Source organism: Macaca fascicularis, chromosome 6 (genome assembly GCF_037993035.2).
Source record: "Macaca fascicularis isolate 582-1 chromosome 6, T2T-MFA8v1.1".
Taxonomy (NCBI): domain Eukaryota; kingdom Metazoa; phylum Chordata; class Mammalia; order Primates; family Cercopithecidae; genus Macaca; species Macaca fascicularis.
In genome coordinates, this window is record NC_088380.1 from 132,194,383 (window position 1) to 132,221,087 (window position 26,705).

Consider the following 26,705-nt stretch of genomic DNA (forward strand, 5'->3'; position numbering starts at 1 on the left):
AAAGCATATGTACCAATTACTTTATACCATTTAAATTGGGTTAATGATTGTTGAAACTACACTATTTGAGCTGAACTTCTTCTGCACGTAGTGGGTGGAGCCTATACCTCTTACTTCTTTTTTATATAAAGATAATCCAGAGGATTGAATTTACCAGAATCTCAGTGTTTCAGTAGAACCACCCTGGCAGTTGTTGATACAACAATTATTTCTCTCACTATTGGATTTTAGCAATCCATCTCATCTGTACCTACTAAAGAGAAAAGGTTCATGGAAAATAGCCACAAAAAGATATTCAATAATATTGCAGCATTATTTTTATGTAATCACACACACATACATACACACATACACACAATCAGAGGTCAGCATGATAAATAGCTGAAGTCCGTACCAAAGTAGCCAAAGCTATAGTTGTGTAGCCACTCAAAACATGTTTTCAAACTGGTCATTTGGACATAGATTTCTGTTTAATAGATATTTCATTTTTTACTTAACGATTTTGGCACTATGTAGAAACTGACATTCCATGTTCCAGATTAGATTCCACAGAAATTTAGAGGTATTAAAATTGGCATCTATAAATATTCTTAGGTAATCTATTATTTGTATTATTCTTAGCTAAAGGTGAAAGATGGGTGATCTGATTTAAATTTACTTCAACTGAATAAAATTATCAAACTAAATGAAATAATTTAAGATGTTTCTTCACTTTCTTATATTACCTAATTAACATATAAAAAACCTTTAAGACTTTTTGATACCTTCAGTAGCTAAAATGTCGAAATCTCTACTTTGCGTGTAGAATTGTGACTATATTTATCCACATTTTAACAATGTCTCTGGTTTTTTGGCTCTTTCATATTACTTCCCAAAGAGGAGGAATAAATCACAGATCTTACGATGGTATTTAAGCCTACTTTTAGCATTAAGTTGCGTATTTTACCTTTCCAGGACAGACTTATTGCTTATAAGTTATATAAGCACAGAAATAAGTGGGGTCAAATACAGAAAATGATAAAATTGTCTAAGTACTAGGAATCCCTTTTTGTTTTTAAAAATTATTATGAAATATAATAGTACAATATAAAATACATTATTTAAAACAGACATTTTCTTAAAAACAATTTCTTTTTATCTTCAAGAAAGAAGAGTTAATTGGAAAACAAGGATTTCAGTAAAGTGCTATTTTCAGAAGAAATAATTTTACCATGTTTGCAAAATGCTGTTGTTACAGGGTATACTAGAAAAAGATTAGCTACAGTCTGCTTTTGAGCAATGAGTTAGAGTGAGATTCTGAGCATGCAAATGCATTTTTTAGAGGCAATTCCATAACCACCATTTTTACAGTTTTAATATGAAGCTTTGCACTACAAAGTGTTCTGCCTCCCCATCCTCAAGATAGTAGACAAAAGTGAAAAGAAATTTAAAAATAAACACTAACACGACACAGAGAAACACTAGTCAAAGAACAAGACTCAAGAGACTTATCTTCTAAACTCAGTAGAACTGGCTCTCTGCCAAATTATGTAAGTTCTTTGAGTCTTATTTTTCACATCAGTAAAGTGCATGTGTCTATTCTGAATTAAAAGATATTCTTTGAAAACTATTTCCTCAAAAACATGGAAATATTTTGTGAGTACAGGAAGGGATGGGGAGCAACATCGTGACAGTGAGTTCTGTGTATCCCATTGGCAGAACTAGGATTTTTATAAATGTTTCAGGGGGGAGACAGAAATGCCATCATTGTCAATCTCTTCTTTCCACTGGGAATTCTGGTAAATCTGGACATCAATGATACAGGTACTTTGTTGATCTGAATTTTTTTTTAACTCATTTATCTATGAAAAAATAAAGGCAAATTAACACATTGCAGGACAAACAAAAACTGAGAGAATTTGGTGCTAACAGACATACATTACAGGGAATGTCTGTAAGCTTTTTAAGGCTGAGATTAAGTGATCCTGACATAATTTGAATTAACATAAAAGTTTCTAGTTGCACTTGCTTATACATACGTGTGTGCATAGGCCAGAGGATAAAATGCATTGCTGCTGGGAAACAACTCATATAGGAGGCTTGAGCACACCGTGCTTATTCCCAGAGTTCTACTGCTCTGCTTTTGAACCATTACCATGCCTTTCAGCAGCACTGTCAACAGAGCTCAGAGAAGGTCTTGAACTCCAGAGAATGAATGAGATATGCCAAATGAAGCATAATTACTTTATTGACGTCATTCAGCTTTCAACTCACATTTAATGGGAAAGCTTCTACTGCTTGAACAGTGGGCCGTTTGTAGCACATTATGCAAATGATAAGACTAATCTTTTGCATTATACATAAGAGCTGCTTATTGTGCATTAACTAATTTATCTGACTAGGAAGGGGCTATGAATGCTGATTTTTATTAAGCTCTTCATTAAGTGAAAATGTAGGCATGGCAAGTGCATATATTAGCATGTGCCTATCTTGCATGGATGAATAAATACATATACACATCTAGTTACCAAGTGACATTCTTTTGGTGGTAGAAATCATCAACTTTAATTTTTTTTTTTTTTAAGTCACATCAGTAAGATAAGAAAGTGAAAATTCAACAATCAATGGAAAAGACTCCTGTATCATTAAAAATCACCACACTTATTTTTTTATCATGGTCCTAAAAGTGTTTTTTAAAAGAAGAGAATGTGTAGCCCAAAGTCAATAGTTTAAATCTTATGTAAATATCCTTCAGTATCCAGTGACTATTTTTTATGGTCATAAAAAGCCAACTATGAATAATTGAACACCAAGTCAAATTAATCACCTCAATTTTTATACATGCTTAATTTGAGTGGAATAAAAGAACAAAATAATATTATATTAAATATACAATAATTAATTTGGTCTAAATCTAGGCAGAGGAATGTCTAGATGAACATGTGAATAATGTAATCCTCACTTAATTGGCACATTTCATTAAGGCACACATTTGAAACCAACCCAGCCTCTACATAGACAGGCTCATCTCAGCAAGTTGTGTAAAATTTGACCAACTTTCACAAGAGAAGAAATATCAAAAATATCACACTTTATTTGCTTGATGAAGTTGATATAAATCTATCTTAGCCAATGTATATTGGGAACTCTCTATATGCAAATTATTATGAGTATTTTAAGCTTGTTACTTAAAAAAAAATATTTTAACAATCCTATTAACAGCTCCCCAATGGGAGATAAGTGATTACTTCTATAACTGGTTTTCAAGGTGAAAAGGCTAAAGGAAATGAAATTAGCTTATTTCTTTGAAGATACTATATAGTAGCAATGACTAGGCAACAGATGGGGGAGGGGCAGAGATGCCAAATGTACCTTCTGACTTCAAATTTGAGTTCTCAGTTGTAGTTCATTAAAATTAATGACCAGTCACTACGTGTCGTGCATGAGGAACAGCTCATTCCTTTATCAGTCAGGTAAACTAAAACACACACTACTTTACATGACACAAAACCAGCCCTGGGATTTGGCCATGGGCCCAACTTAACTGCAGAATGTTTATAAAATTATTAAAATTTATGAGTTGATAGCACTCTCAAGCAATTTATTCTAGCTGTAAACCATTTTTAACTTTTGAAAACACAATAAAGTTGATTTAATAATCCCCCTAATCTTATACACAACTTCCTCCAGAATTTTCTTCAATTTCGCCTCATAAATTACAATTTATTGTATATTAGAGAAACACTAAAAATCAAATACTTCATGAGAATTTCATCAGATTCATTTATTCTGAAACATTTGCCAGAGAGCATAACAAATTCACATGTGACCCCTGTACTCTGAAGAGCTGAAGTTCAAACCAAAGCCACAGTGGAGAGTTCCTTTGCCAAGGATAATAACTAAAATCTTCCCTTGACTTGAGCCAGGACCTCAGCTTTAATGAATGTCGGGTCAAGAAGTCATGAAGAAAGAGGGGGAGCAGTTCTAGGGAAATTGTCTATTCAGAAAACAGCTTGAATTGCAAAGCACAGATAGTCACCATCACCTTTTTGTAAGACTTTGTTAGAGAACAAGCAACTGAAAAGAGGGATCACAAAGAGGCAGTAATTGTAAGCACACACTGTGTTTTCCTGAGGAGCAGCAGGTCATCAGTATAAACACATTTACTTAGATTTAACAACTTTTAAGCGAAAATTTCCTACTTTTAAAAATAGAATTTACGTTTAGGATCCAGAACCCTGCTTGAAGTATAATCCCCAATTGTGAATAATCTGCCTTGATTAAAGCACAATTATTTCCCGGACCCAGTGGGTCTTGTGACTTACAGAACTTTATTTTCATGATTAAAATAGAAGGTTTTGAAAGTATGAGAAATTCATCGAATGTAACAAAAAGAAAATATATTTATAATAGATATGTTTCCTGGTTCAATGGGGAAGGAAGGATGGACATATTTCCTGAGGAAAGTCTATGTGCAGTCAGAGGAAATATTCTGTCGACATTCCTTAAATATTTCAGGTTTGTGCCTTCATGCTCCCTTTAGGAGGCTGGAGGCTAAAAGCCCTAGTCAAGCAAATTTACCATTGACTTTACTATGCTAAAATTGCAACTGGTGATTTCCTGGGCTTGCAGAACCAGACTTTAGAGTGAAGCTAGTTCTGGGAGAAGCTCTCAGGAGCAGAGAATTCCTTCAAAAATGAGATTTGTCTTTACTTGGGATATCCATAGGATCTGTCTTCTTAACACGAATTTGATCTCCTCATGGTATTCAAGAGCAATCAGAAAACAGGAGATGATGTTATCATGGACTTAGTCATGCCAAAGAAGCTTTAACAGTCCTAAGACTATAGTGGGCCTAGTGGTGTCAGTTTAAAGTCAGAACCCCACAGAAAACTTACCTGGGCTCTTGTTTCTTTCTTTTCTCCTTGTTTACTCTGCCCCTAGTGCTTGTTGCCCTAAATGCTTGACTATGATACATGCTGTTCAAAGAACAGGTCTATGTGCTCCCCTTTCCTTGTTCGTGTGGTTGGGTGTCTATATCTGTACCAATGATTCTTCTACCATCTTGGCCACCGTAGTATCAAGTAGACACCTGGCCTAAGTTGGGCCAAACAAATTCCTCTCCATGAAATACTGAGCTAATTAAATGTATAAAGCTGAGGTAAAAGATCCTGAAGACCAAGGATTGAGGGCACTATTTTGTGGTGACCATGAAGACTATGAGCAGAAGAGACCCATCTACAGGGGAAAAAGCATAGAAAGCAGTAATAGAGAGAAATAGGAATAAGTGAATATGAGACCATAGGGAGAGCTAGAGAAAACAGTTGTCCTCTCTTTTCCCTATGATTTATCAGTTCCTGTGAGGTCTACATGTATTTCTAACTCTTGGATCCTTTATATTCTCCTGTTCTATAAAGCCTATTTTAATTTGATCTAGTATGCCTACACTTCAGTAAATAAGCCATCTTATATACAAGAAATCAAAAAGAAAATTTGAAAGTATTTTGAACTAAATTAAAATGAAAACTTCATTATTTTTGTTTTTGAATTTTTTAATAATTTCTATTTTAGATTCAGGGGGCTCATGTGTGAGTATGTTACATGGGTATATTGCATAATGCTGAGGTTTGAGCTATGATCCCATTACACAGGTAGTCAGCATAGTACCCAATAGGTGGTTTTTCAACCCATTCCCCTCTTTCTCCCTCCCTGTTCTCATAGTCTGCACTGTCTATTGTTTGCATCTTTACGTCTACGTACACTCAAAGTTTAGCTCCCACTTGTAAAGGAGATCATGTGGTATTTGTTTTCCCGTTCCTGCATTAATTTGCTTAGGATTAAGGCCTCCAGTTGAATCCATGTTACTGCAAAGGATGAGATTTTTTTATGGCTGCATAGTATTCCACGGGGTATATACACCAGAACTTTATCCAATCCACCATTGATGGGCACCCAGGTTGATTCCATGTCTTTGCTTTTGTGAATAGTGTTGCAAGAAACATACAAGTGCATTTGTCTTTTCGGTAGAATAATTTTTTTTTTTTCCTTTGGGAATAAACCCAATAATGGGATTGTTAGGTTGAATGGTAGTTTTAAGTTATTTGAGAAATCTCCAAACTGCTTTCCACAGTGGTGGAAGTAATTTACATCCTCACCAACAGTGTATTAGGATTCCTTTTTCTCTGTAGCCTTGCAAACATCTGTTATTTTTTGAATTTTTAATAATAGCTATTCTGACTGGTGTGAGGTGTGACAGTGTATCTCATTGGGGTTTTTATTTGCCTTTCTCTGATTATTAGTGATGCTGAATATTTTTTCAAATGTTCATTGGTTATTTGTATGTGTTCTTTTGAGGAGTATGTTTGTTCATGTCCCTTGCCCAGATTTTAATGAAGTTGTTTTTTGCTTGTTGATTTAAGTTCCTTATAGATTCTGGACATTAAACCTTTGTTGGATGCATAGTTTGCAAATATTTTCTCCCATTCAGTAGATTGTCTGTTTACTCTGTTGCTGGTGTCTTTTGCTGTGCAGAAGCTCTTTAGTTTAATGCGGTCCTCTTTGTTAATTTTTGTTTTTATTGCAGATGCTTTTGGTATCTTTGTCATGAAATCTATGTCAGGTCCTATGTCTAGAATGGCATTCCCTGGGTTATCTTTCAAAGGTTTTATAGTTATAGGTTTTACAACTAAGTCTTTAATCCATCTTGAGTTGATTTTTGTATACAGTATAAAGAAGGGGTCCAGTTTCAATTTTCTGCATATGGCTAGCCAGCTATCCCAGCACCATTTATTGAATAAGGAGTTCTTTGCCTATTGCTTTTGTCAGCTTTGTCAAAGATCAGATGATTATAGGTGTGCAGCTTTATTTCTGGGTTCTCTCTTCTCTTCCATTGGTCTATATGCCTGTGTTTGTACCATTACCATGCCATTTGGTTACTGTAGTCTTAAAGCATTGTTTGAAGTCAGGTAATATGATGCCTCCAGTTTTGTTCTTTTTGCTTAGGATTGTTTTGACTATTTGGGCTTCTTTTATTCCATGTGAATTTAGAATAGTTTTTTCAAATTCTGTGTAAAATTACCTTTCATTTTCTGATTACCTTAGGTTACATAACCTATTCCTTCAACCCTTCTCTATATATTGTCTACATCTTTGCTTGTGTCCTTTTATCCACACACCCATAACAGAGCCAACACAGAATATCGGTTTTCAAAGCCTATACTAGGCTGATGCATTAATGCTGCTAGAATAAAACTACAACTGTGGTGACTACTCTCAATATGTCCTGTAAAATTGCCCAGCAATTTGTTTTTGTTTGTAACAACTAATTCTGCTTGTTGGGAGGATGTGCCCAAAGGCGAGGCAAGGGAGCAGCCTCTACAACTCTTCTAGGTGGGAAAGAGTGGGTATCATCATGATATCCCTCAATGATGGCATATCCTGCTTGGAAAGGAGGGATTTTTTTGATGCACTGCCATCTATAAACCAATCTGGGGCTCCATTTAATGTGAGTGGAAGGTGGTGAAACATGGTGAGAGAACTTTCAATGAGATCAGCATCAGTGTTGGTTGGGGTTCAAAACTGGTGTTGAAGGTAAAAGAGTGATGGTACTGTGAGAGGAGTATCTACTAAGAGAGAGAGAGTGTTGAAGGAGAGTTGAATGTAGGGCTTGCATACAAGAGGAGGAGATGGAGGTAAGTGCCTTATGGCTGAGCATATTTTTTTTTTTTTTTTTTTTTTTTTTTTTTGAGACGGAGTCTCGCTCTGCCACCCAGGTTGGAGTACAGTGGCCGGATCTCAGCTCACTGCAAGCTCCGCCTCCCAGGTTTACGCCATTCTCCTGCCTCAGTCTCCCGAGTAGCTGGGACTACAGGCGCCCGCCACCTCGCCCGGTTAGTTTTTTGTATTTTTAGTAGAGACGGGGTTTCACCGTGTTAGTCAGGATGGTCTCGATCTCCTGACCTCGTGATCCACCCGTCTCGGCCTCCCAAAGTGCTGGGATTACAGGCTTGAGCCACCGCGCCCGGCCTGAGCATATCTTGTAGACTGTGAGAAGAAAATACCTGAAGGGGTTTATAGAATGTGAGTTTTTGTGCCTCAGGAATAATTAGAGAGGTTGTGGCCAAAATTTTTGAAGCAAAGGGTCCAAGTTTTGTAAATGGGATCTAGTTATTTTGAAAAATATGCCACTGGTTGGAGGGAATCTCCCATGGGTTAGGTTAGTAGCCCAAGGGCTTGACTATGAGAATTGTGTAAATATACATAAAAAGATCTTAGGAGGTTTGGAAGGCCTACAGTGGGGGCCTGTAATAAAGCATGTTTTAGGTGAGAGAAAGCACGATAAACATCTGGGGTAGGAGTGAGTGGTTGGTCAATATTTCCCTTTGTGTGTTTATAAAGGAGTTTACTGAAAATGGAAAAATTTGCTATCCATAATCAGAAATATCCCACTAATCTAAGGAAAGTAAGTCCCTTTTTGTTTTAGGAAATGGGATTTGTTGAATGCCTTGATTTTATGCAGGTGGAATTTCTTGAGTATTTGGAGTTATGATTAATTCTAGGCATAAAGCTTTTGGAGAGGTTAATTGGTCTTTTTTTGATAACTGGCACTCTTATTCAGTGAAAAATTTTAAAAGCCTGGTGGTATGTTAAATACAATGTTTTAGAGTGGGGCTGAAAAGAAGTCAGTCATCCACATATTGAAGCAAAATGCTAGGTTGTAGAGGTAGATGGAAAAAGTCCAACCGAAGTTAATGAACAAAATATTGAGGGCTGTCTCTGAACCCCTGGGGGAGGACAGTCCAGGTGAGTTGTTGTGCCAGGGTTGTGGCAAGTGAACCCAAAATGTTTTGAGAGGAGGGATGTAGAGAGATAGTAAAAAGGGCACCTTTGAGGTCTAATACCAAGAAACAGCTAGTGTTGGAAAGAATTCACGATAGAAGGTTGCAGGGGTTTCGATGTAGGGGTTTCGGACAACAGGACAAATAAACAGGAACCATAGCAGAGTTGATTTGTTGCAAATTCTGAACCAGTCTATAGGAGTCATCTGATTTTTTAATCGGGAGAATAGGAGTATTGTGGGGAGAATGGGTGGGGATTAAAATATTGGCAGCTGGAAGTTGGGAGATGAGCTTGAGTCTCCGTAATTTATTAGAGTTGAGGGGAAATCATGGGACCACCATATAGTACATAGGATCCTTCAGTGAAATTTGAATCTGAATAGTGGGTAGCTATTATGGGGGAGTCAGTGTTCCATACTATGGGATTTGTATGGCTGAGGAATTTGGAATTTAAGCCTATTTGATGTGGAGTGTCTGAGGAGGGGCTCTGTTCTCAACATAACAATAAATATGGGGTTTCTTGTATGCCCTTCATGCTAACAACAGAAACAGATGAATGTTCTAATGGGACTTGATATTCAGTTAATACCTATAGGCTCTCCCCAGTATCCAAAAGAAAAGAAATAATCTTACTGGATACTGTCCCAATTACCCTGGGTTCCATCACTAGATATGGGGGCAAAGGATCCCAGCCATCCTCAGTCTTCCATTGTCAGTGCCAGCAGTGAAGAGATTTCCTCCTGTGATGGTCAGGGGCCTTCATTATGAGCAACATCCTAACAGGGAAGGTGTCCTCATTGGGGGCAGTCTATTTTCCAGTATCCCCAAAGACCACAAGTTGGGCATGGTTTGATGGGGGCTGAGGGGTTAAGACAAGTCTTTGCCCAGTGTCCAGGGTTGCCACATTGGAAACAGACTCCTGGAGAGGTAGAGGAGTTTCCTTTTGGGTTACTGAGAGGCTTCTGTGTAACTGACTTTTGGACAGCAGAGGCAAACATCTGGTATTTTAAATGGAGATATTTGTTTTTTTGAATTTTTTGTTCATCTTTGTTGTTAAAGACACAGAATGCTACATTTAGGAGGTCCTGCCAAGACGTCTGGAGACCCTCCTCTAATTTTCATATTTTTTTCTGGATGTCTGAGACAGATTGAGAAATTAGAGGCGAAGAAAAGTTTGACCTTCTCTAGATTCTGGGTCCAAATTGGCATATTTTAGCATAGCTTCAGTGAGGCATGATAAGAAAAGGGCAGGATTTTCCTGGGGCTCTTTTGTAATTTCTCTTAAGTTTTTCATAATTAACTGCCTTATGGGCATTTTTGTCCATGCCCACAGGGAGACAGGTAATCATGTGGTCTCTTCACCTGATGCTACTGTCTCCCTGTTGGTAAGTCTAATCTGGGTCTCTATGAGGGACTGCATCATTGGCCACTGAATTTTGTATAGGGGCTTGATTGTGGAGTTCATCTGCCTGTGTTTCTGCTGAACCCCAGATGTGTTCTTTTTCATCAGGAGTGAGGGTGGAGGTTAGAATTATATAAATGTCATGCCAAGTTAAATTAATGGATTGGGTTATGTGGAGGAATTCCCTGTGATAATGAGAGTGATTCTCCCAGATGCTGTTTGATCTGTGACAAATCACACATGGAGGAAGAGACATGAACGTGAGCAATGCCTTCAACCCCAGTTACTTCCCAGAGAGGGAGAATGGCAGAGGTGGTCTGACTGGCTGGAGGAGTTTTTAAATGGGTAATGGGTGGAGAAGGAAGAGGGGTGGGGTTTAGGGTTAAAAGCTTGAGGGCAGGAGGGGCCAACGGAACAGAGGGTTTGGACGGGTGAGGAGCAGATGCAGGGGTTTGAAAATATGGAGGGGGTTCACCTTGAGGGTCAAAAGGGGTTTCAGAGGAAGGAGAAACCCAGGGAGGGTTTTCATTAAGAAGGATTTCATGAAGGGTGCAAACTTGACATAGGGAGGGTTGGGATTTAAGGTAGAAGAAAGCCTGAATATAGGGAACCTTTTGCCATTTGCCATTGCTGGTTATAAAGTTGGCAAGGTCCCTGAGAATTTGAAAGTCAAAGGTGCCAGTTTTGAGCCATCAGCTGTCATTATCTAATTTGTATTAGGGCCAGGCTGTGTTGCAATAAAAAACGAAATGCTTTGACTTCAGGCTCCCCCATAAGCCAAGTTTGGTGAGGTTGTGAAGAAGACAGCCCAGTGGGGAATATGTAGGAATGTGGGATTGTTTGGCACTCACGTGGACTGGTAAGAGGAGACCAAGGGTATCTGGTTTTGTTCTTTCTAGGCATCCCCAGAATAAAAGACCCAGAATCCTCTTTCTGAAGAGGATGGTTAAGCTGAGAAGAAACTGGGTATCCCCAGGATTTCTACTAGCTTAGCCCCATTGGTCCTCCGAGGACCAATACAGCTGATCCAACTTTCCCGAGTACTGCTGGAAAGCCAGGGGAAGGCAAATCTTACCAACATGTTGGATTAGGGTCCAGTGTTGGATTTTCTTGTTGGAATCAGCAAAGGGCCTCCCGAACTGGAGCCATGCAAGGGAGAGAGAGAAAGGAAGAGAGGAGGGAAGAAGAGGGGACAAGAGATAGAGTGAAATGCCCGTTGTGGGTGGTCGGTGGTGGATTCCTGAGACCTGAGGGTTTTGAGAGCCCACTGAAGAGCAGCCCCAGCCCAAGTCTCACAGTTCACTTCAGATTAATTGTCCTCCTCATGCAAATCACTCAAAAAGTGAAATGAGAGAAAAGATGGGGCAGGTGGCCAGAGACTCAGGACCCAGGAGTTAACCCAGGATGAGCTGCCACTGCCCACCACTTCCTGGGTTGCAAGAGATCCTTTACCTTCCACACCTGTCCTGGGTTTTGGCACCAAATGCAAGAGTTGAATAAAGAAGAAAGAAACACAAAAAACAGCTCAACAGTCAAAGACAGGCTTACTCTGGAGAATAAACCTGAGAGCAGCTTGTGGCCAATTTTGATTAGGAGCATTCTCTTTTACAGACTAAGGGTATTTAAAGGTTTAGGGAAGAAGAGCTTATTGTAGGCTCAGGATGTTTCTGTGTGGAGGAGCGTTTTATTGTGGGGTCTCTGGTTGGAGGGGAGGTTATCTTGGGGCTGGCATGACTTTGGTCAGAGGGGAGTTTATCTCAGGGTTGGAATGTTTCTGGTTGGAGGTGTTATTTGTGGTTTATGGTCATGCTGACATTAGCCATTAGGCTGATGTTTCTTTGGATTGCATTTAGGCAGTTTTTAATGAAAGGGAACTTAAAATGAGGGTGTTTGTTCAAGATGGTGATGCTCCTGCTCTGTCAATGTCAAAAGCTTGAAATTAGCCATTGTGAGAGTATTGACACTACAAAAATGAGCAAATGTTACAAATCAGAGCTTATTTTCCTCTCAAAGAGCTGGTTTTAATTCTTAACAAGCACATAGCCTTCCTCCAGTGACACCTAGAGAAGATGGTCAGGAGAGGTGAAAATTGTGGAAGGAAAATGAATGGGACAGTAACTTTGTATTTTACCCTGGTGATTACAGAATGACCCCCTGCAAAGAAAGGGAGGATGCTTAGTAAACACTTGGTTTGTACATATAAGATGGGAAAATTTGTTTTGAACTGAAAGCTGTCGTCCAAGTATATATTGTTGCTAGATTACATAGTGCATGCTTCATTTATACAATCTCTTAATTGATTTTACATCAACAAATGGGAGGCATATGACATTACAGATATTTTAATTATATAACTACAGATATTTTACTTATATAAATACATCTTGATCTGTAGCAAGCACATGCAATAATTAGATCCAGTTATATTTTTTCTTTCTCATCTTATTGCCTGAGATAAATGACTCTTTGTTAATTTTGAGGCTTTAATATAAATAGCAACACTTTTTAAAAGTTTTTGAGTATCTGGGTCTGCAGAAATTTTAAAAAGTACACTAATTATATTATTGAAAAAGATTTTAATAATCACAAGATCTATTTGTGTACATTGGAAAGGAATCAAAATTTTAAAAATGGGTATTAAATATGTCACTCCATCAGTTACTAACAATGATAAAAGTAGCCTACCTATTTATATTTTCTAATCCTCATTTTCTGCATTTGTAAAATGGGGTTAATTATGGTACCTCTCTTTTTTGATTGTTGTAGGGATTAAATGAAATGACTGATAAAAAGTACTACATAGTGCCTGGCACTTAATAAATGTTTGCAGTTTATACATTTTGCTGTCAGAATATAAATAGGTAATCATAATATTTACTGTGGGAACTCTTGGCAGATTTCGTTTCAGAAGTGCATGCCATATTTATTCCATAAGATTCATTATATTAGTTTTCCCTGTGTAATTCCTTTGCATGTCTTATGCATGTAGGCAGTATATTCAGACACAAGACCCTTGCATAACAACGGGGTTATTTGCACTTTAAGGCTTTCTGAAAGAATCTGTCCCATGAGGTTCATTTCCTCAAACACTGTAAAACTGCAAAGGAAGCAGCTCTTCCTCTCACAGTGCTCACGTCCTGAAGCAGTACTGCCTTTTATCTTTAAGTCCTCAGAACTCTTGGGGGATAATTGCAACGTAATGCTTTACAGCTGCTTGCTAGGTAATTTACTCAGCTGCCACCACCTGGGGAGATTAGCAGAGATTTCCCCTCCTGACATTGGGCCCCTGGAATTTAGTCTTTTCCCTTTGTCTTCTGTGGTGGTGTCACTCCTCTCCCTCAGGGTTCACTAGGGAGTCAGCCATTTTAAAGTACACAAGTCATTTGCCTGCTTGAGGAAATATCAGGGAACAAATCCTAGGCAGGCTAGGAAGGCTTCAGGGCATAGTCTCTCATGGGTTAGCCAACCCAGCTAAACCTGAAGTATTATCAGGTTCCTTTGTGTCCATGTGGCCTTAAAGCAAGGTTCTTAACCTTTTCATGTGCGTGGACCCATTTGGAAGTGTTACGGGCCGAATTGTGTTTCCAATAAAAGATAGATTGAAGTCCTAACACCACCACCCCCTTACATTAGAATGTGATCTTATAAACTCTTCACAGAGGTAAGCAAGTTAAGACAAGGTCATTACGGTGTGCCCTAATCCAATGTAACTAGCATTCTTATTTAAAAGGAGGAAATTTGAATGTCAAATGAACATAAAGGCAGATATCTGAGTACGTGCAAGCCAAGGAATGCTAAAGATTGCCAGCAGAACATTGTAAATGGGGAAAGAGGCTTGCAACAGATTCTCCCTAAAAGCCTTCAGAAGAAACCAACCCTGTCAACAACTTAATCTCACACATCTAGTGTCCAGAAGTGTGGGACAATGAATTTCCCTTCCTTAAGCCATGCAGTTTATAATACTTGGTTATGACAGCCCTGGATAACTAATACAGGAAATGTGTGAAGCCTCTGAATCCCTTCTCAAAACAATTATTTTTAAATGCATGAAATAACATGCATAAGATAACAAGGGAAGTCAAATATATTAAACTATTATCATTTTTTTCAAAAACAATGTTTTGATTCAGTCATATATGTACTCCTATATTAGTATATTAAATAACAAGGTCTAGTGGTGGGTCGAAGAATGTATTAGTCTGTTCTCATTCTGCTAATAAAGACATACTTGAGACTGGGTAATTTATAAAGAAAAGAGGTTTCATGGACTCACAGTTCCACATGGCTGGGGAGGCCTCACAATCACGGCAGAAGATGAAGGAAGAGCAAAGGGACTTCTTACACGGTGGGAAGCAAGAGAGCTCGTTCAGGGGAACTCTCCTTTATAAAACCATCAGATCTCGTGAAACTTATTCACTACCGCAAGAATAGTGTGGGGGAAACCACCTCTTGATTCAAGCATCTCCACCTGGCCCTGCACTTGACATGTGGGGATTATTACAATTCAAGGTGAGATGGGTGGGGACATAGCCAAACGATATAAAATAAGTACTTTAATTTCAAAATATGGATGAGTATAAAGGACATTTTGAGATCTGCAGCAACTTCAGTGTCATATGGAAACACCCATGACTTCTATTTATCATGGGTACTGCTATTATTACTATTGCTGTTGCCAATCCTCATAATTGAAGAAAATTCTAAGTTCCAGTTAGAGATTAGTGGAAATTAGGGTGTAACTTATTTCTCATGCAAATTCATTGACAACCTAAGTTCCCTTCACAGGCATCTTGGGGGTCTATAGAGTCTAGGCTAAGAAACTCAGCTTTCAAGTCTTCAGTTCACAGAATTTTCCCTATTAAAACCTCTGATCACTTTGTTTATTCATACATACTCATTTATAACTTGGTCTCCAGTCCCAGACTGTATCTTTCAGTATATTTTAGTGGTAAGATTATTTTCTCTTTGATTTCTAACTTATTCCTCAACACCACCAAGAGGTTATTTTCCTGGGCCTGACATTGACCTGGAAATTAGTTTTGGAGATTCCTAGAATTTAATATTTCCTTTGTTGTGGATTTAGAGCTTCCCACTGAAATTTGCCAAACTAAGCTTCTGCTTCTCCTCTTTGTTTCCAAATCTCCCCTTCTCACCTGGAAACTGTCATAAATGCTGGAATGCTTGAAGTTCAGTTATTACTGGTACATGTTAGGCTTAGAAATATTCATGTTCACTCATTACATCCCACTTGTAAAAATCTGTTCTTTTCTCAGTTCTTCCCATTCCCACATCCTTTCATGTAAACTCAATCCACTGCTCTCACCAGTATGAAATGAGTCTCCTATGCCTTGACAAACGCCTACTCCAGCAAGAACTGTATATGAAGTCTCCAAGCTGAAGCAGATCTTGGTTTCACTATCAAGGTCTCTGGGAACACCTTGACTGGGTCCTTGACATATGTCTACCCAGTAATACAACTTCACTGCTTTCACTTCCTGGGTATGTTCCACTTATTTACTGGCCTTTGTCCAAGTTTTTTTTGATGTTCTCCTCTCAGCACCCTCCTACAGCCTGCATGCTGGCCTTGCCTTAAATTTCACTGTTTCAGAGAATCCTCTGATTCTCGACTGTGTCTCCAACATAACACTCAGATACTATATGGTAATTTGTTTAAGATAATGTCTTTGGCTGTATCTCAAGATTTGCTGAATTACTAATTTCAGGATACTTTTGTTTCTGTATCTACTGTCTCAGATTCTATTTATTCCTTCTAGTTGCGCCTCAGGCTCTTTGAGCCCAAGTACTACCTAAGTAATTCATGTACAACATGTACATAATAAAAACCTCACCTTTGTATTCTATCCACACTCATATCACTAATGGATTAAAAAGTTTAAAAAACTTACCTATACATAGTCTTAGTCTGTTTTACGGTACAATAGCAGAATACCTGAGACTGGGTACTTTATAAAGAACAGAAATTTATTTCTCACAGTTCTGGAACTGGAAGTCCAAGACCAAGGCACCTGCATTTGGTCAGTTGAGGGCCATCTTATTGATCCTCACATGGCAAAACAGCAAGATAGCATGCTAGCCAAATGTTGCGTGAAGCCACTTTTACAAGGGTCTTAATGTTCCTAATAAGGGAGCAACCCTCATGGCCAATAACCTCTTCAATGCCATCTCATTGGCAACACCTGAGTTTTGAATGGGCCCAATCTATAATACATATGATATATACATGTAAAGAAAAGCAATTTAATGTCAGCATTTGCAAACATTGTGTGTGAGATTTACTATTCATTTTGATTTATATTTTCTCCTGTGCTATCCAGAATCCTTAAGTACTTTTTAGTCATTCCCTAAAGAGTATGTTTTAAGTTTCCTGGTTTTGAACTTTTTATATTTTTTCCTGCCTGTATTCCTTTCATGAGAATCGGGAGAATATAATTTTGATCTGTCATCTGTGTCACAGTAGGGGCGCTCTTACTTAAGTGTGCCCAATATACTAGATCCATGGCTGCACTGGAACCTTTCATTTTCTTTCTGCCAAGCTTCATGCAGTCTTCTTTTCATTTTCACTTTTTGATTACCTTAGATTACATAATCTATTCCTTCAACCCTTCTCTATATATTGTCTACCTCTTTGTTTTTGTCCTTTTATCCACATAGCCATAAAAGAGCCAACACAGAATATCTGTTTTCAAAGCCTATACCAGCCTGATGCATTAATGTTGCTAGAGTAAAACTACAACTGTGGTGACTACTCTCAATTTGTCCTGTAAAATTGCCCAGCAATTCCATTTTATTTCTATTACTTTGGCAGCTCTTTATCTTCTTTTTAGCAACTTTAAAAAATAGAAAATAGTCCAATCTCCTAAAATTTTAGACATTCTAACTTCTCATGTCCTGAGCATATTACATGAACACCTATTTTAAAGAGAAATTGGAAACATCAGCTGATAACCTGACATCAAACCTATAAATTTATTTGCCTCTGCATCAGGACTGTCCTATCAACTTTTGTAAACAATGAAATAAATGAATATCCCATTCATTATTCAAAGAAAATCCACATATCTGTGTTTTGAAAGACATTTCTCTCTTAACTCCTCAGAATTCTTGCTTCACTGATACTTGCATGTGGAGCACACACTGTCAGAATCCTATGCATATCCCACTGCCATTACTATTCCCACATAAGTCAGTAAAATCTCACTGCAAGCACCTGGGATTCTCTGCCTAATTACTTTGTCTGGTTGCAAAAATATACTCAGCCTACCTGTGAAATAGGTAGGCAATGGACAATTCTGGGGAGTTGTTCTTAACCCAACAACAGCCCTTATCCAATGACTATATAAATTAGTGCATAAATACCCCATGCTTCTCACCCTTAGGGTAAGATAACTTTGAGGCATGTTCTACACTGGACCCTACAAACTGCAGTGTAATTGAGTCTCACTTGCCCACAGTGACAGCACACTTGTATTAGTCCATTTTCATACTGCTATAAAGAACTGCCTGAGACTGGGTAATTTGTAAAGAGGTTTAATTTATTCACAGTTCAGCATGACTGGGAAGACCTCAGGAAATTTACAGTCATGGCAGAAAGGGAAGGGGAAGCAAGACAACTTCTTAACAAGGTGGCAGGAAGGAGAAGTGCTGAGCAAAGTGGAGAAGAGCCCCTCATAAAACCATCACATCTCGTGAGTACTCTCTCACTATCAAGAACAGCATGGGGAAAACCACTCCTATTATTCAACTACCTCCACCTGCTCTCTCCCTTGACACGTGGGGATTATGGGGATTAAAACTCAAGATGAGATTTGGGTGGAGACACAAAGCCTAACCATATCAGTGGTTAATAACACTCTAACTGGCTTTCTTTCCTTCCTTGTCTCACTTTTCTATTCCCCCAGTGGTGGGTTCCCAGATAAACTACTTTCACTCAGCTCCTTGGCTCAGGTTCTGTCTCTGGGGGAACCCAACCTAAGAGAGTTGGAAATTCATCCCTAGGTAGCCTTTCTGGAATTGGATTAATTGCAAACCAAATCATTGCTAGTAATAAATAGTATTGTGAGACATCATGCCATTCTATAGCATCATAAGCTCTAAGATTCTCACCTGTGGCTGTGTGGTATCTATTATAAGGGGAAGGGGGTACACTGATTTATGCAGTAGCTCTAGGTTCTGATCCCTGGCAATATGGAGTTAGTTGGTTATCACTGATGGAAGAAGATAACGGACACAGATCAGCCAACTAAAAACTCAGGTAACGGTATAAAAACTTAAAGTCATTGTGGCAGTGTTTAAAGAGGCCCTCATCCGCTATAGCTGGAGGGAAGGTTCTGCTGAAAAAAAGGAACCAGATTTGATTGAGAATTCCGAAATTTAAAAACATGCTGATATCACAGCCCGGAAAATATCTGTGTAAAGTTAGGACCCTGATAAGAAAAGATTGAGACCCCAAGACTCTAATTGGAGACATCTAAGTGCAGAACATGGAAACTCCAGGTTTCCTCAAACCCTCTGTACTGGTAAAAGTGGTCCTTGTTTCCCTTGATAAAAGAGAGCTGTTGCTCATTGCCTAGAGATTTTGCAAAGTTTTCACCTAAATCAAGATCACCTTCTTAAGATCTATCCCCATCTTTTATCTTTACTTTTAGAGCAATAAGAACAGTCATGCCTTGACATTGTTCAAGCAATGTCGCAAATACAGATTGAACATCCCTTATCCAAAATGCCTGGGACCAGAAGTGTTTTGTATTACAGTTTTTTTGCAGATTTTTGAATACGTGCAGATAAACTCTGGTTGAGCATTTTTAGTCTGAAAATCTGAAATCCAAAATATTCAATTGAGCATTTCTTTTGAGTATCATGTAGGTGCTCAAATAGTTTTGGATTTTGAAGCATTTAGGATTTAGGATTTTTGTATTAAGGATGCTCAACTTATACTCAATGAAAGCAATTACTTACCATGAGAGAGCTATAGTACCTGCATAATATGTAAGGGCAGAACCAGCCAAAAGTGCCCCCCCTGAGGAGAATCTTGAGGGGTCTGGGGTAGGGAAGGTGGAATACAAGACTGGACGGGATAGCTTATTGATATAGCAACATTATTTTGATCTAAAACTATAACAAATGTTATTGGAGTTAGTCCTAATATAATGCTGGAGGACTCTTTGAAGGTTAAAATCATGATAGCCTACAGTAGATGGGGCAGAATTGCTAGAACCTCTTGGCATAGTATTAAGAAAGAGCCTAAAATGATGAGACAGCTGGGCATATAAGATTGGGCTTACTACATAAGTTCAGTGACTTGCCAGGTGACTGCAATCCACTGCCCGGCTGAGAAAACACTACTTTCCATAAATTGATAAAGAATTGACTGGTAAATAGGCACCAGATTGATTGAGAAGCTCAGTGGTCACTGGCTAGTTGATAGTAGGAGATGCTGTTATGAAAGGAGCTTCCCTAATGTCAATATGAAAGGATGCTGGAATGGCAGAGGCCAACTAATGGTATTTAATCAGTAGAGGCAAGTTGTACACAATTATCATAATAGACAACAAGGCCAAAATGGCTACTAGAAGGCTTTGACCTGCAAGAGATCCACAGCAGTGGGTAATGAACCATCATGTTTCTAGAGTGGAGATAAATGAACATCAACAAGAGTGTGGCTTGACTTTGGTGCCCCGAAAATATCAAGAAAGGGTGAGAAGAAGGATGACAGTGGCTATAATGAAAAAATTACATTAAGCCAGCTCTTGAACACAGAACCCACCAATTGGATGGGAAACCAGGTACTTTTAAGGAAGAAGCCTAGAATGCAATTGCAAGCAAGTATAGTGCCCGTATCACCATCCTTCTAAGTAGGGACTGTGGGCATTTGCTAGAACAAATGTACATTGGTAAAAGGGGAATATCTAGATTTTGAGGGGGCTATTAGATACATCTTGACATTCCACAAAACACTATGGTGGCCCACTATTTTAATATCATGGAAACCAGATCTGATGATCGGAAGTATCAAGTACACACAGTCCCTGAAGAAATTGAAGGAAAAAAAGCCTTACAAGAATTTACAGTCCTGTTACGCATGAAGTTTTGAGTAATCTGTTAGTGTGAGGCCTGCTGTGATACCTCCTCTAGAGTAAAGGTAAGTCACTACAACTTGCACCTCCTACTAGTCTATGCTAAGTAAGAGGCATAGACCTTGTTAGGCTTTTTGGCTTTTAGAATTAGGATGTATACTTGAAGCTACTACTCACATCCATTTATCAGGTGACTCAAGGTTTCCACTTTGAGTGAGGTCAAGACCAAGGGAGGGATTAGCAGCAGGTTCAGGCTGTACTATGTGTTCCTATTGTTTGATGCACAGAACCTAGGAGATCCACTAATGCTAGAGATAACTGGTAGATAAAGATAGTGTGTGATGTTCCTGACAAGCCCTGATATGAGAACCCTGATGTAAAAAATCATAGTGCAGATACCTAGGGTTCAAAAACAATGCCATGTTGCCCAAAACAGAGAAATCTTGACCATCCCCAAACAGCTCCTAGCATGTTTTCTTGGCCCTGGTAGAGAGTATGGTCTCAGCCATGGCATTCTAGGGAAGGCAAAAATCTTTTTTCTCTACTTATCTCAAATTTTTCAGCCAAGGCCCTGTAAATTACTGTCAAAAGACAGGTTAACAGGAGAAAATCATACAAATTTTATTTAGTAAATTTTACATGTGCATGGGAGTCTTCACAAGAAAAATAACAACACTAAGAAGCAGTTAGGGCTAAAAGTTTATGTACTAGTTTGGATAATGTGTAGTAAATTGTGAACATATGACATTACAAAGGGGTTTGTGATAGGAGAAAGTATAGAAAGATAAGTTTAAGAATGTCTTCCTTCTGGTATACGAAGAATACCTTTCACATGGGAGTTTATTTTCTGCTTTCAGAAAGACAAAAAGAAGCTCAGATTACCCTTCTTTCATCTGCTGCTTTTTAAGTGTCTTTAACTTAAAATAATCCTATGCCAAAGTGGCATATTTTAGGGTTGCATATTCTGTTACCCTACAGTATCAATGTCAGAAACACCAAACCAAGATGGTGAGTGGGTATAACAGCAGCCCAACATATATGATGGAAATTGGTACCAGGCAGGTCCAGAGGGGTACAGGTAAGGTAAATGAACAGTTAGCCCATACCCCCATGAAATCTACCCCTGTTGTATAAATACCTCTGCCTCAACTCATATTATGGCCTAATAAGGGATTGGTCTGGTTTATGCATTGATCAGCTAGATTTGTTTATGCAGCCTGAAACTGCACAGTTGCCACACAACCAGAGCAGTTCCTGAAGAAAGAGGAAGGGAAATCTTTACAATAGACAGAGCTTTGAGCAATATACCTGTTCATTAACTTGGTGTAGAGTGGAAATGGTCTGTGGTAAATATATCCAGATTCACAGGCAATGGCAAATGACTCGGTTAGGGTCCTACAAGGAATGAGATTTGAAAGTTAGACAAGGATTATGGGAAAGAAGCAAGCAGGAGGATCCATGAGAGTGGGAGCTAAGTTTGTTGATACTTGTGTGTCATGTCAATTCCCATCAGAGATCCAAAAGAAGGCTCTGTACTACAGATGACTCATCCAGTAGATACCAGCTAGCCTCTGACTTTGGTCACTCCAGTATTTGCATAAGGAAGCCTTGGCAGGGAAGGGGGTATGCCCATGCCCAGAATCATGCGCCTTCTGACTGATGCTGATCTAGCTGCTGCCACTGCTGAATATCCTGCATATTTACAGTGGAGACCAACACTGAGCCCTGCTTATGGGTAGATCTTGAGGAAGAACGACTAGCCACGTAGTGGCAAGTTGTTTGACACAAACAAACACCCTCCACCAGGAAGAGGCAAAGAAACAATATGTGTTCCAGGTATAGATTTTTCTTCCTAACCCACAGTGCCTCAGCCAGCAGCTCTATTCGAGAGCTCACAGAGTTTATTAAGTGTATTAGTTAGGGTTCTCTAGAGCGACAGAACTAATATATATATATGTACATATACATACACATACACATACACATACACATATACATATACATATACATATACATATACATATACATATACATATACATATACATGGAGTATATTAAGTACTAACTGAAACAATCACAAGGTCCCACAATAGGTTGTCTGCAAGCCTGAGGAGCAAGAAGAGTCAGTCTGAGACTCAAAACGGAAGAACTTGGGGCCCAAGATTCGAAGGCAGGAAGCATCCAGTACGGGAGAAAGGGGTAGGATGGGAGACTAGGCCTGTCTCTCCTTTTCACATTTTGCTTCCTGCTTTATATTCGCTGGCAGCTGATCAGTTGGTACCCACCCAATTAAGGGTGGGTCTGCCTTTCAGAGCCCACTGACTCAAATGTTAATCTCTTTTGGCAACACCCTCACAGACACACCCAAGACCAATATTTTGTATCCTTCAATCCAATCAAGTTGATACTCAGTATTAACTATCACACAGAGTATCTCATTTAACAACATAGGATCCCATCTAAAATTAACTCAGACCTCTCAGATTATAAACAGTAAGAAAGCGATCAGGTCTATCATGGACACCGTTATACCTCCTGTGCCTTTCAGAATTCCAGGCCCTATGTAGGTACCAAATTGATATTTGTTAAAAGAAAAAGGAAGGAATTTTAAAAACAAACATATTAAGGGTATTTAGAATTGTATTTCATGCCCTTCTGTATGAACATTGCCTCTAGTGACAAACCCACCAAATCTATTAGATGCTGTTTTACAAGAATAAAAAAGATGAGGCCAGGTGTGGTGGCTCACGCCTGTAATCCCAGCACTTTGGGAGGATGAGGCGGGCGAATCATGAGGTCAGGAGTTTAAGACCAGCCTGGCCAACATAGTGAAAACTCATCTCTACTAAAAATATAAAAAATTAGCCGGGTATGGTGGCGGGCATCTGTAATCCCAGCTACTCAGGAGCCTGAGGCAGGAGAATCACTTTAACCAGGGAGGCGGAGTTTGAAGTGAGCCGAGATCATGCCATTGCACTCCAGCCCTGGTGACAGTGAGAGACTCTGTATTAAAAAAAAAAAAAAAAAAAAGATAATTTTAGTGAATTTACTAAAATAATAATATACAAGTTATAGTAATAAGGTTTTAATACAATGGAGAAATAAAAATATGACTGTGAAATCATTTATTTCTGAAGAGAGAAAAACAAAAATGGTCTTTAATTTTATCATCTTGATTATACTGTTCTCAGCCAGATAATTCACAGAAGTATGATTTGATTCTAAGTTTGAGCAAGAAGTCAAGCTTAGGTATGTCATAATGGATCACATTGTGAGGTCTGTTAGTTTTTAATTTTTAAAAAAGTCATCAAGGAGTCTTTGGATAAAAATACCTCACAGGAATTGTATTCCATTGAAGCAAAATGATGTGTAACCTGAAATCATTTTGCTACACATAGATACTCAAAAAGTTCATGAGACACAGAATATTATAAACTATCTTTAATCAGAAAAAAATTCAGTTATGGCAATTTTTAAAGACAATGCTTGCCAATGGCCCTCAAAGAAATTTATGAAAATCTGGTCATATAAATTTATTAGAGCAATATAATCTCCATTCTTTAAAAATCTATAATAAAATGAATTAGCTTTAGTGATATGGCTGTAACAAGCATTTTTCTTGTACATCTGACAATCTTTAATGGCCATATTTTTTACTCACCTCCACAGATCCGTATATTTGCATGTTGTGGTTTAATAGCTGGAAATGCAAACATATGCAGACAAAAGGGCAACAGAAATACTGACTTGTCAATTGGTAAACTGATTAATTGCAATTTGGTATGGATATCTCTAAAAGCACAGCTTTATGAATATAGACAAGTGTGTAAATTATAATATATAAAAAGAATACTAAAAGCATTGCCAGAGATATGAGTACAACTAGATATGGTTATAAAACTTCCAGCTGGTTAGTGCACTAATTTCTCTAAATCTGTAAGTTCCTGCCTATCGGTCTTCTCTTCCTTCTTATCTAGCTTGGACCCCACAGACCATCAGTTCTTAGCTCCCTGTTCCTTGGCTGCACCCATCTAACAAAATAGCAACGTGGATGAATCCTTCTGGCTATATTCTCTGTTCTTACACCAAGGCTGCTGAATGTTGCTGGGAAAAAGATTGCAAGATCAGGAAGATTTGCTGATTACAATTTCATGGCCTTAACATGAAATAAGGCCTTAAGGCTACCTGATTTCCTCCACCGTTTTAGCACACAGCTCTCTTTCTCTCTTCATAGTTACTGTGTTAACTAATTTCTATTTTCCTTAAGTACATATACCTAATCCTCCATCCTCACTCTGAACAGGAAGATTTGTCTCCTACTTCACAGAGAAATTAGAAAATATAGTGAAAGAGGTGAGGGCAAGAGGGGAAATGAACAGGATAGTTGCTCAGCTTTCTTTGCCCACTCTGGAAAGCCAGCTCTTCATTTACAATCTCCTTTTATTTCTACCCATCTAATCAGTGGAAGAAATTCTCCCCACCTATTTGCCGACAATAGGAGTATGGATTAGTGCTATTTAGCAATGTGTTCTTTGGCCCAGCCATTATATTTTTGGAAATATTTCAAAAAATATTTTAAGAAAAAAAGATCAAAATACAAGTATAGCTATTCTGTTGGATTTTTTAATAGAAAAAAATTGAAAGCTTTCTACATGTTCATAAATAAAGAATTGGTAATCAGATAGGCAGAATAAGTTTGAGTGTTCTGTACTACTATAGGATGACTAGAGTTAACAATAGTATGTCACACAGTTTCAGATAGCTGAAGGAGGATATGAAATGTTCCCAACACAGAGAAATGATAAATGTTTGAGATAATGGATATGCTAATTACCCTGATCTGATCACTATATATTATTTATCAAAGCATCCCTGTGTACCCCATAAACATGTACAATTATCATATTTCAATTAAAAAATTAAATTTAAAAATGGAATTCATTAAATATATTCTACAATGGAATACTATGAAGACATTAAGAGCTTGAAATTGCTTTATACTAACATAGAAATATATCTATTCATGATATCTTGTTTAAAGGTGGAAAGCTCTGCTTATTTAACAATGTCTATATTATAATTCCATTTTATTAGTATATATCTGTTTACAGATTCATTTTTTAAAGTTTGAAAGACTAAACAATTTTCAAAAGCAGCCATCTTCAGATATGATTGAAATTACAGGGGTACATTCAGATTCTAATTTATATATTTTGGTATTTAAAATTTCTAAAGAAGGCAGAATTATATTTATAATGAGAAAAATGAAAATATTTTCAATTTTAAAAGTCTAAGGATAAAACTATTCCAAAGCTATGCTGGCCTCCCTCAACATTAGCTTACAAATACGCTTTTTCTTTGTAAATTCACTGTCAGTTATTTACTCTTTCCAGTTAGCATCTAGACATACTCCAGTCTTCTCAGGTTATCCCTCCACCATACACTGTATCTAACAAGTGCCCTTCACCTCACCCTGCCTTCACAGCCTGACATCTTGAATTACTTGTTTTTATGTCCTGACTGCTCTTTCATTTAACAGCCCACAGTGAGCGGCTTCAGTCTCCAGCACTCTGCAGACTTCACTTTCACCAAAGTCAGCAAAGACCACTTTGTGAATGAATACAATAGACAATTTTCTGTTCTCTTATTTAACCTTCTTGTGGTGTTTGCCACTGTTAACTCTTCCCTCCTTAATTTCTGTTTTCTATTAAATTCCACAACACCACATTCTTTCAGTTTTTCTCTGCTAATATCACTGCTCTGTATCATAAACTTTCAAGGATTCTTTCCATCTGCCTGCTCCTTAAATGAATTCCATTTTCAACCTACCTGCTTTTAGTTTTGAGAAGAGCAAAGAAGGAGAATATATTCTAGAGTTGGGAAAAACCTAGGTTTGATTCTTGGCTCTATCACATGCTTATCAGTGAACACATGGAAAGCAACCTAATCCCTCAGGCCCTGGTTTTCCCTTTACTAAGGCAGAAAAGAGTTTTGTATAAGGTGGTTGTTGGTATTAAGTACTCACAACTATGAATGTCACATAATAAATAGTTAATAACTAGTAGTTAATATTACTCTGATTTTATAATCTCTCTTGAGAAATTTCTACTCTTCAACTATGACATATAAACTAATGGCCACTCTCTCTTTTATCTCCAGCCCCAATTCTTTCCTGAACTTCTAATCCAAAGAGACTATTAAACATTTCTACTAGATATCTTGTGGTTATCAAAATTAATGTCTAAATTTAATCTCAGTGAGTTGTCTGCCACTCCTCTCAAAAATGTTTCTCCTTCAGAATGGATGGCGTCACTGCACTCAGTTGTCCCCAAATCAAAACCTGGTAGTCACCTTTAGCATTCCGTTTTCATCTCTTTACATACCTATTTGCTA

The 26,705-nt window shown here is 38.1% G+C and overlaps 1 long non-coding RNA gene across 2 annotated transcripts in view; it reads right to left on the reverse strand.

Annotated features, from left to right (window-relative positions):
- LOC123574031 (uncharacterized) overlaps nucleotides 1-26,705 on the reverse strand; it is a 208,637-nt gene that overhangs the window by 36,427 nt on the left and 145,505 nt on the right. The window contains exon 1 of one of the 2 annotated variants that reach the window (XR_001491371.4): nucleotides 14,492-14,577. The exons of the other annotated variant lie outside the window; for it this stretch is intronic. This is a non-coding gene — a long non-coding RNA (uncharacterized lncRNA). Of the gene's footprint in view, nucleotides 1-14,491; nucleotides 14,578-26,705 lie in introns of those variants that run through there. 2 annotated transcript variants of the gene reach the window in all.